The sequence below is a fragment of the Babylonia areolata genome, chromosome 4, assembly GCF_041734735.1.
Source record: "Babylonia areolata isolate BAREFJ2019XMU chromosome 4, ASM4173473v1, whole genome shotgun sequence".
NCBI lineage: Eukaryota > Metazoa > Mollusca > Gastropoda > Neogastropoda > Buccinidae > Babylonia > Babylonia areolata.
This window is the reverse complement of record NC_134879.1, coordinates 34535461-34545460: the sequence shown is the minus strand read 5'-3', so window position 1 is coordinate 34545460 and position 10000 is coordinate 34535461.

Here is a 10000-nt window from a genome sequence, read left to right as displayed (position 1 = left end):
ACAAAATAGTAAACTATCTTACAGACTTTTACCCCATTCTGTCGTCCTTCTTTTTCTCCATCTTCCCCCACAACCACACACACACACACACACACACACACTACCACCACCACCATCATTCTGACACCCCCTGACCCGCCCCCGCCCCCTTCCCTTTCCCCCTCCGCCTCCCAAACACACTCACATACGTGGTCTACTCAGAAAGGGAACCGGAGAGAGAAAGAGGCCGAGACAGAGAGATAGAGGGAAAGGCTTGGCAGTCGCAGAAATCGATAGTCTCAAGCCCGCCTTGTGCACGGCCCCGTCGCGCAGGCGCAGTCAGACTGACAGAGGGAGTACCCACCCCCCGATCCCCTCCTCAACCTTCCCCTCCTTCCTTCCCCTGAACGAAGTCCGCCCGCCCCGCACGCGGCTGCCGTCACGTGACCGGATGGGGGCGGGGAGGAGGGGGAGTGAAGGCGGTGGAGGGGGGACGGGCCGGGCTCTGCTGATTGGTTTAGCGGGGCGTCAGAGTGGCGTCACCCGGCCCAACCCCTTCTTCCCTCCACCCCCCTCTCCACCCCTCTACCCCCACCCCTCACCAGCTCTCTCTTTCTTTCTCTCTCTCTTTCTCTCTCCCAAACCTGTAAGGCCACGCCCAGTCGGACTCGCGTTTCATTCAATTAATCGAAGTCGGGAGTTAGCATGGAAGCAGGCAGGGAGGGGGAGAGGGGAGAGAGAGAGGGAGGGAGAGGAGGAGGAGGCCCCGAGTGTGATGTGACTGACTGACTGACTGACGGACGGACTGACGGACGGACCGACAGACGGCGGCCTGACAGAGAGCCAAGAGGGACGTGGTGGTGGTGTGGTGGTATGAGTGACGTGCAGGGGGGGGCTCAGCATGGTCGGTGGGACTTTCACTTCAGGTCGAGCCGCACAAGAGACTTTATTTTCCTCCTTTCTTCTTTCCTTCATTCTCTCCCACCACCAAACTGCCTGCCTCACAATAGTCACCAACCAAAGTGTTAGGTCTGATCTTTTGGCTGAAACGTTTTGATTCAAGAAACAATACGACTGAAGAAAACTGCGTTCAGTACATGAAGTTTGAAGTACTCTGAAGATTGAGTGTGATCCTTTCGCCGCCTCTCCCCCTGCACCCCCCCCCCCCCCTACACACACCCCATTTATGCTTGTTGGTCAGTTGTTGTCTCTACCTGTGGTACTAATTTGTCAGGTCATTCAATGATCAGCTAATTGTTTAAGCTAATGAGTTTTTGATGAGCGAAAGCACAGAGAGAGAGAGAGAGAGAGAGAGAGAGAGAGAGAGTTATTTTCACACCTTGACATTTTGACTTGCAACACATACTTTTAATATTTTCAGGAAATAAGTAAATAGACAAACGAATAGATAAGTAGATAAATTTTATCAATAGGTGAATAAATAAATACATTTTTAGAAATGAATAACTAACTAAATAAACAAATGAATAAAAAAATATAAATATAAATGACAAACTAAATAATTGAAATATTTTAAAGTGTAACGACATAAAATTATAATTTCTGCACTACTGTGCAACGGCTTACACATATGGGTATTTGCAGTACTCTCTCTTCTACCGAGCTTTGTATTTGATAGATCAAGGAAGAGAGATGACCCCCACTGATATGAGTAGAGATGATAGTTTCTGTTTGTTTCCCTTCTCTCGTCAATCCTATTTTGCAAGGTACTGTGTTCGGCACACCCATACTCGTCACACCATGCAAACACGTATATCTAATATCACCTACGGATGCCCCGTTTTAACAACAAAGAGGAAACCCAACCAGGATTGAGAGCTGTCAGCTTTTGATGTTGTTGTTGTTGTGACGTATCATAGAGTTCTTTATTTATTCACCACAATACATTTCTGTAAAACTCTCAAGGAGACATCACCAGCCGTACACCCTTACGTAGGTACCAGCTGCCGGTGAAACAGTTACAAGTATATACGTGATATGGGAGTGTCTGTGGACTTATTATCAATTTAATCTTCTTTTTTTTTTTATCTTTTGTTTGTTTATTTATTAAATCATTCGTTCATTCAATCATTTATTTATGTGTTTATTCATTCGTTCGTTCGTTCTTTAGTTTAACGTCTTTTCACTGTAAGTGATATTAGACGAGTTTATTCATTCGTTAGTTCATTCATTTGTTTGTTTATTTCTCTCTCTCTCTCTCTCTCTCTCTCTCTCTCTCTCTATATATATATATATATATATATATATATATATATATATTCATTTTTAGTTGTTCGTTTATCTATTTATTCATTTAATCTTGATGCAAGAGCTGTTACGTTTTATGGGGTACAGGGAGGTCTCCAACATCTAAAGCTCCCCCCACCCTCACATCCTCCCTCCCCCTTCATCTCCAACTCAGCATATCTACTGTACTCGTTGAGACTTTATGTCACCATCCCTAATCCCTTTCATTAATTTTTTTATTGCAATTAAAACAACCATATATCCTTTGTGTTTAACCGCATGGAAGGTAACTGGTATAGTTGGTTTTTTTTTTGTTGTTTTTTTTTTTAGTTTCATGATATTATGGTCAGCATTTACTCTTTTTTTCATTTTCCATACAAAGCTGTCTCTCTCTTTTTTTTTCTTTTTTTTTTTTTAATCTATCTTACTACAGAGAGCATTTTGTTTTTGTTTATTTTCAACAGTGCAAATGGTTCGTGGATTGTCCTTGTTTGATAGTTAAGGCATACGGTTTGGTTTAATAATAATAATAATGGACATTTGTTGAGCGCTTTCCTGCCTTAAAGAGAGCTCAAAGCGCTTTACAATAAACATCAAACACACACACCCGCGCGCGCGCGCGCATAACTCACAAAAGAAAGAAGAAAAATAATGTTTTAGCGCACAATAATATAAAACAGATTCAGAGACTACGCGTATTACATAATCACACACATACACACACACACACACACACACACACACACACACACACACACACACACACACACACACACACACACACACACACAGAACGAAAGAGAGAGAGAGAGAGTTTGCATGGCTTATAACTGAAAAGGTATGGAAGGTCTATGGATAGGCGTTTTCAAAACGATGTGTTTTCAGACCAGTTTTGAAAGATTGAAATGAAGGAGAGTGGCGAAGATCGTGAGGTAAACTGTTCAGACAGATGGAGCTGAATAAAAAAAAAAAGGAAGAATCACCGAAGGATCTTTAAAAATCTTTTAAAAAAATCTTTACTTAAACAAAGATAATATAATCATAAGCTGATCTCTAAATTAAATTAAATTAAAATGAAAAAGATAAGCTGTTGTTGTCTGATGGTCTGGATGCTTGCTTGTTCCTTCAAAGCGAAAAAGTATCGAGTCCTACTGCTCACCCTGCACTTCGTACGATTAATTATTAAAATAAGAAAAAAGAAAAAAATGTAAATAAATAAATAGATTAATACATACATGAACACATGAACTTTTCTGCACAAATTGCAACACAAAAGTTGTGAAGAGCACTGAAAAGCTCAATTCCTTTTTTTTATCAGTTAATTCTTTTATTTCAATTTTTTAGTCTCATGGTGTGCGTAGTTAGAAACATCTGTCATCTTCATTACATAACTGTTTCAATGATCATTGTAATCGACAGTGTTAAGGCAATTTTATTTGGGAGGATTCAGGTTTCATAACTCAATATAGCATCTTGTGTACAGTTGACATGACAATAATCATGAGTAATGATCAAGGATTGTAGACACGTGACAAAAAAAATGGCTTCAGATTCGTGTTGTACAACATGAGTGAGAGAGAGAGAGAGAGAGAGAGAGAGAGAGAGAGAGAGAGAGAGAGAGAGAGAACTGAGATAACAAAACGTTATTATTCAAGGATTAGATTTTTAGGCATGACTTATTCTTCCACACTTTCCTTGCTGATCTACATCCACTACAAAGAATACACTGCAGAAAGAGAGAGAGAGAGAGAGAGAGAGAGAGAGAGAGGGAGAATGAATGAATGAATCTTTATTTTCCAACGGTGAAGATATTAGCACTTTGGCCGACTTACACATCTGCCGTTGTTCTAAGAGACACACAAACATGTAAGAGAGAGAGAGAGAGAGAGAGAGAGAGAGAGTAAGAATTGGAAGTCCAGTCACCTCGCTCGCCCCCCCCCCCCCCCCCCTCCTCCCCCACTCTCTCCTTATTTGCTTCCCGCTCCCCTACCCTCTCCTCCTAAACGACACCCTTTTCCTTCACCCCCCTCACCCTCTATTACCACCACCCTCCTCCTCCTCCTCCTCACCCTCATCATCCTCATCATCACCATCACCATCACCCTTAACGTTATCTCCACTACACCTCCTCCACTAAAGTGTTGTCCGGGCGGCCCTCTCCTCATAAGGCCAGGCCCGGTTCCCTGACAACTGGGCCGTTCACTTCGGGCCGGGACCGAAAGGTCTGCAAGGGAACCAATAACGGCCAGTCTAATCGCTCTGTCAAGGAAGCGATGGAAGTGATGTCCCTTGGAAGCGGTGCGCGGTGTCCAGTCGCCCCGGAGGACGGCAGATAATTGGCAGGCTGCCGGACAGGGGCTGGGCTGGGCCGGGCCGGACTGGACACCACGCGGCCTTCAACTCCTTCCTGATAACTTGGCGTCCACAGCGACTACCGCCCACCACCACCACTTTCCTCCCTCCCTCTCTCTCTTTCTCTCTGTGTCTCTGTCTGTCTCTCTCTGTCTCTCTGCCTATCTGTCTCCTCCCTCTCTCTCTCTCTATCTCTCTCCTCCCTTTCTCTTTTTCGCACTAGTGGTTTTGATATGGAAACAAGAGGTCGCAAGTGTAACATCACGTTGGGTGTCATTCTGTTGGTGTTTTTTGCTAGTGTCGACACTGTTCGTGCAATTGGTCGCCAGATGTAAAATCCAAATATTTAGGGGAAACACACACACACACACATGTACACACACACATGTACACACACACATGTACACACACACATGTACACACACACGTACACACACACACACACACACACACACACACACACACACGATTAACTGAGACGTTGTTATGGAGATCAGAACGGACCCCAAGGAACTAAATGGGAGACGTGCAGAGAATAGAATGACACTCACTTAAGTACAACACCCACTTCAGACACACGTTCTGTCGCTATAATAGACTGACGAGTGTTCGTGCTCAACAGTGACTACGTAGCATGATCAACAAAACGTCCAAGTTAGTCAATACCTACCTCCAGTGTTCTGAAGAATACATTAGTGGCTGATGAGTATATCAGGTCATAGTTCACCTTATCACTCCTATATACGTAATTTAGTTTATGCAGCTTTACGTAATCTGACAATTCTGGTGTCACTTAATATCATGCCATGTCTTAACGGTAAGCGCCCCAAATCAAGAATTAACGTCAGAGTCGAGGGAAAGTTTATTTGTTTATGAAATCTTTTGTGGTTTCGCTTTTTTTGTATAGTTCTGTCACGTGAGTTGATCAATGGTGCAAAATTTCATGTAGCGACTATTTCGAATTGCACGTGCTGTTGCATGTGTTCGCTGTGTGTTCAATGGCAGTGATCTGTTTACAGGGGCAAAAGCACGGTCATTCTCTTGTGTGTGAAATCCAACTAGATGTCCATGTATATGGTGCCATTATTGGGAACCGATTTACTAAACGCTTTAGTTTGACCCGCAAGGTTTGGGAGGAAGCCTGAGTTCTGTCATGTGAATTGATCAGTGGTGTCAATAGCACAGTAGTTCCCTTGTGCGTGAAATCCACATCCGTTTGTGTGATGCCATGATTGGGAAGCAGTCGGTTCAACACTCAAGTTTTGAACCCGCCCAAGCTTTGGGAATTGTGCCGGAGTATTAACCACGAGGGGGACACATTTTTTTTTTTATATGCTAATGCTTTTGTTTCGATTCAAACTTATTTGCGTAGCAGCCGATTACATTTCCATTTCTATATAGGAGGCAGTGTTAGGAAAAGGGATGGAGTGTTGAAAGGAAATGCAAGACAGCATTGCTTTGATCCATTATCACTTGTTTTCTGGTATTCTGTTATTGTTTCCTGCTCATCGTGAGTTTTCTAGACCATGTGAATCTCATCGATGAATTATCAGGCACAAATGATAAGAGAAAATACTTAGCGTTATAATTGTAAGCTGCAGTTCTTAAGCTGCCATCTGAGGCCAACCATGCTGGACTCGTTAACTAACATAATTATCACCCCCACCCCCACCCCCCATTCTTTTAATGTGATACCAGGAAACATTATTTCCAGACAAACACAATGTCCTGTGGAAACCGTACAATTATTGTGTTTTGCAGTGATACAAAGTTTTCAGGGAAATTGTCGACGGATGTTCGTTTGCCTGTTGCTGTACATAAACGCCGGTGCGTGTGGACACGTGAACAGCGCAAATATTAAAAGAACATTTTTACCTCTACACTCCATCTCGCTCTCTACGATCGGCTTCGGATCCACTCTGTTGACGCATACCCAGATTCAAACACTCGACTGTTGGCCGCCGTTCTTTCTCTGTCTCTGGACCTTGCAATTGGAATGAACTTCCTCTTTCTCTTCGTCATGTCTCCGCACTCAGCTCTTTCAAGTCTGGTCTTAACTCTCTCCATACGAACGGCGAAAGAGACGACGTCAACAGCGTTTCACCCCAATTACCACCATCAAAATATTGCAAGTGGAAGGCTCTTATACTGAAGAGGTGAATGTTGCCAAAGAATACCACAATTCTGACGACGGAAGCTAAAGGTTGGGTCATTCAGACACCCACTGGACATCCGAGGGGTCTGTGTAGAGGAGAAGTGAGGACTGGCCGTACTGAGTGAGTTAAAACCCATTCTTCCCAAAATAGCCTCCCTTCCCTGCCTCTTCCTTGCCTTCAGTTTCTCCAGTTTTAGAGTTATGCATGTGTGTGCATGACTGGTGCGAAAGCGCTGTATAAATATAATAATAATAATAATAAAAAGAAAAAAAAATGAGGGGGTGGATGTGGACGTAAGACATGCACAATGAACAAAGGGGCGGGGGAGACTTCGGCATACGATGAAAAGCAAAGGAATTTTGAACATGAATAAGAAATGTTTTTATTTTATTTTATTTTTATTTTAAAGGGAAGAAGAAGAAGTGTTGTCTCAACTGAAGAACTAACTACGAAATGGACGATAAAAGATAGTCCATGTTGAATCCCATCACCCACCCCTAGACCCCTCGCCCAAACACCATCATTTCTTACTTATTTTGTGTGAACAGAGTGAGTTTGTTATAACGCGGTGTTCTTTTACCGCGAACTTATCAAATAATAGAAATACATCAAAGTAGCATGACTTAAACGCTGTTATCACCTCGAATACGGTAACAGATATATCGCACTAAAAAAAAAAAAAGAAAAAAAGTTGAAATATTAATTTTGGAATGTTAGTGGCTTAATCGATATGGTTTAATCCCGCTCCAGTCCTTTTTTTTTTCAAGCTTGATGATATTCAGTATAAATATATATTTCTAACGATTTTTTCTCCGCCTCCCCTCCCCTCCCCCCTCCCCCCTCCCCTTGTGATTCCTTTGCTGGATAAAGTGCAGAAGTTCATATCATAAGTGAGTCTTGAAGGCCTTGCCTCTCTTGTTTGTAGTTTTCTTTTCTTTTTCTTTCTTTTCTTTTTTTTTTTTTAATGAGGTTGTACCGTCACGTTTCCGATAAATTATGGCTGGTGGTATCTCCCGGTTCCACGTCAAGAAGTTGATGGGAAGAATGTTTGAGAGAACTGATGAGAACAGGATAGGATTGACTGCAAAAAAAAAAAATCGCGTGTGTTGGGGGTGGGGGTAGGGGTGGGGCGGAGCGGAGGGGAATGTTGTTTTTTGTTTGTTTTTTCTTGTGTGTGTGTGTGTGTGTGTGTGTGTGTGTGTGTGTGTGTGTGTGTGTGTGTGTGTGTGTGAAAGTAACGTATCCTTTTGCTTGTTAAATGTGTGTGTGTGAGAGAGAGAGAGAGAGAGAGAGAGAGAGAGAGAGAGAGAACAGAAAAAAACCGCACTGAAATAAAAAAATAAAAAATAGAATATAAAAAGAAGACCCAACCACATATACTTAAAAAAAAAAAGTAAAAAAGCATCTCAACCGCGAAACCTATTCATAACGGGAACGCATCATTAAAGCCATCCGACTGTTTCATTTGTTGCTGATGTCATTTGCCATTCGTTTGCACGGTGCCGGGGAGCGGGGCACCCAGCTGCTGGCGCCACCTAATGACGTCCCACGTCTTGCACCTTCCACGTGCGCAGCTCGGGACGAACCGCTGTACGTCTGTCTGTCTGTCTGTCCGTCCGTCCGTCCGTCCCAGTCATGGTAACGCATCGGGTAGGGGTGAATTTTGCACCCCTCCCCTTCCCCCAAAAAAACACACACACGGTAGAAACTAACTATGGACAGCTCGAGGAAGAGATTTGATTTCTGGAAGAAGGTTTCCTTTTCGCCCCCCCCCCCCCCCCCCCCCCCCCCCCCCCAAGCCCCCCCGCCACCCTCCTCCACCTCCCTCTCACATCTCTACTAACCCCGTTTCCACGAACGTTTGGGAAGGGTGTTGAAATGGCAGCAGGGTTTTTGTAGGGGGTGGTAGAGGTGGTGAAAGAGGATTTGGATGGAATGGAGAATGTCAGACTGAACAAAAAAAAAAAAAAAAAAAAAAAAAAAAGAGAGAGAGAGAGAGAGAGAGAGAGAGCTCATCTAAACAGGAACTCAGCACACACACACACACACACACCTTTATCGATGAACTCAGCACGTGATACACGTTTAGTTCAACGTGTACAGGGACCATTCCTTCTGAAGAGGAACTGACCATACACATACACACCTTTATCGATGAACCCAGCAATTGATACACGTTTATTTAGATGTGTGCAGGGACAATACTTTCTGAAAAGAGGGACTACTCCTGAAGAACTGTGTGTGTGTGTGTGTGAGAGAGAGAGAGAGAGAGAGAGAGAGAGAGAGAAAGCAACTTTGCAAGCACGTGATTAACGTTTATTTCACAGTGAGCAGGGACCATTGCTGCAAGAGAGAGAGAGATTGGGGACATTGTACTTCACGGTTGTTAACATTGAAACTGATCATTTTGTTGCTCCCATTCCCTCCTCTCTCTCTCTCTCTCTCTCTGTCTGTCTGTCTTGTCATTTGTGGTTTTTGATAGGTACAGAAAAGTTATCAGTGTGAATTGGGGATGATTGTGAATGCAGTCATTTTGAGGAAAGATTATGAAAGAAAAAGGAATAAAACCATCGCACAACAATAATTAATTTAGAGTGGGAGGAAGATGATTTGGAAGTGTGGTTAGAAGGGAGGTGCTTGGAAGTAAAGGAGAGGAAAGGAGGCTGGATACTTGTACCGAAAATGTGACTGTCATACTCGCACAAACGCCAGGAATTTCTGTGTGTTCTTTCTGTTTTGTTTTTAAGATCCCGTGTAAAAGATCTCTGTAGGGAGGGGGGCGGATAAAAACCGGTGCCAGCACCGGCAATTAATTTCACCTGACGGTCTACCTTTTAATGAGCCCAACCCGAACTAACTGCAAGACTCCATCCTCCCCCTTCCTCCTCCTCCGCCTCCTTCCCCTCCTTCTCCTCCTCCTCCTCCTCCTCATCATCATCACCATCACCCTCCTGCCTCCCTCTCTCTTCACCACACCCCCCGCCCTTTTCCCCATTCCCTCATTCCCAGGTCCTTAATTGCTTCTCCCCCTAAACGAGCAGCAAGACAGAGAGGCCGAGGCTCCCAGACCTTGCAGCGCTGGGTCTGTTGGTGCCGTGATATGATTCCAAACGAGGAGTTCTGCCTCCCAGTCCCTGCGGTGCCGGGGATCAGCTAGCTAGACAGGTGGACAGATGACTTTTATCACCCAGCTGATGATGTGCTCGAGGAAAACTTTGCACATCGCTAGGAGTAATAGGACGAGGCGCGGCGCTCACGGCCGGACG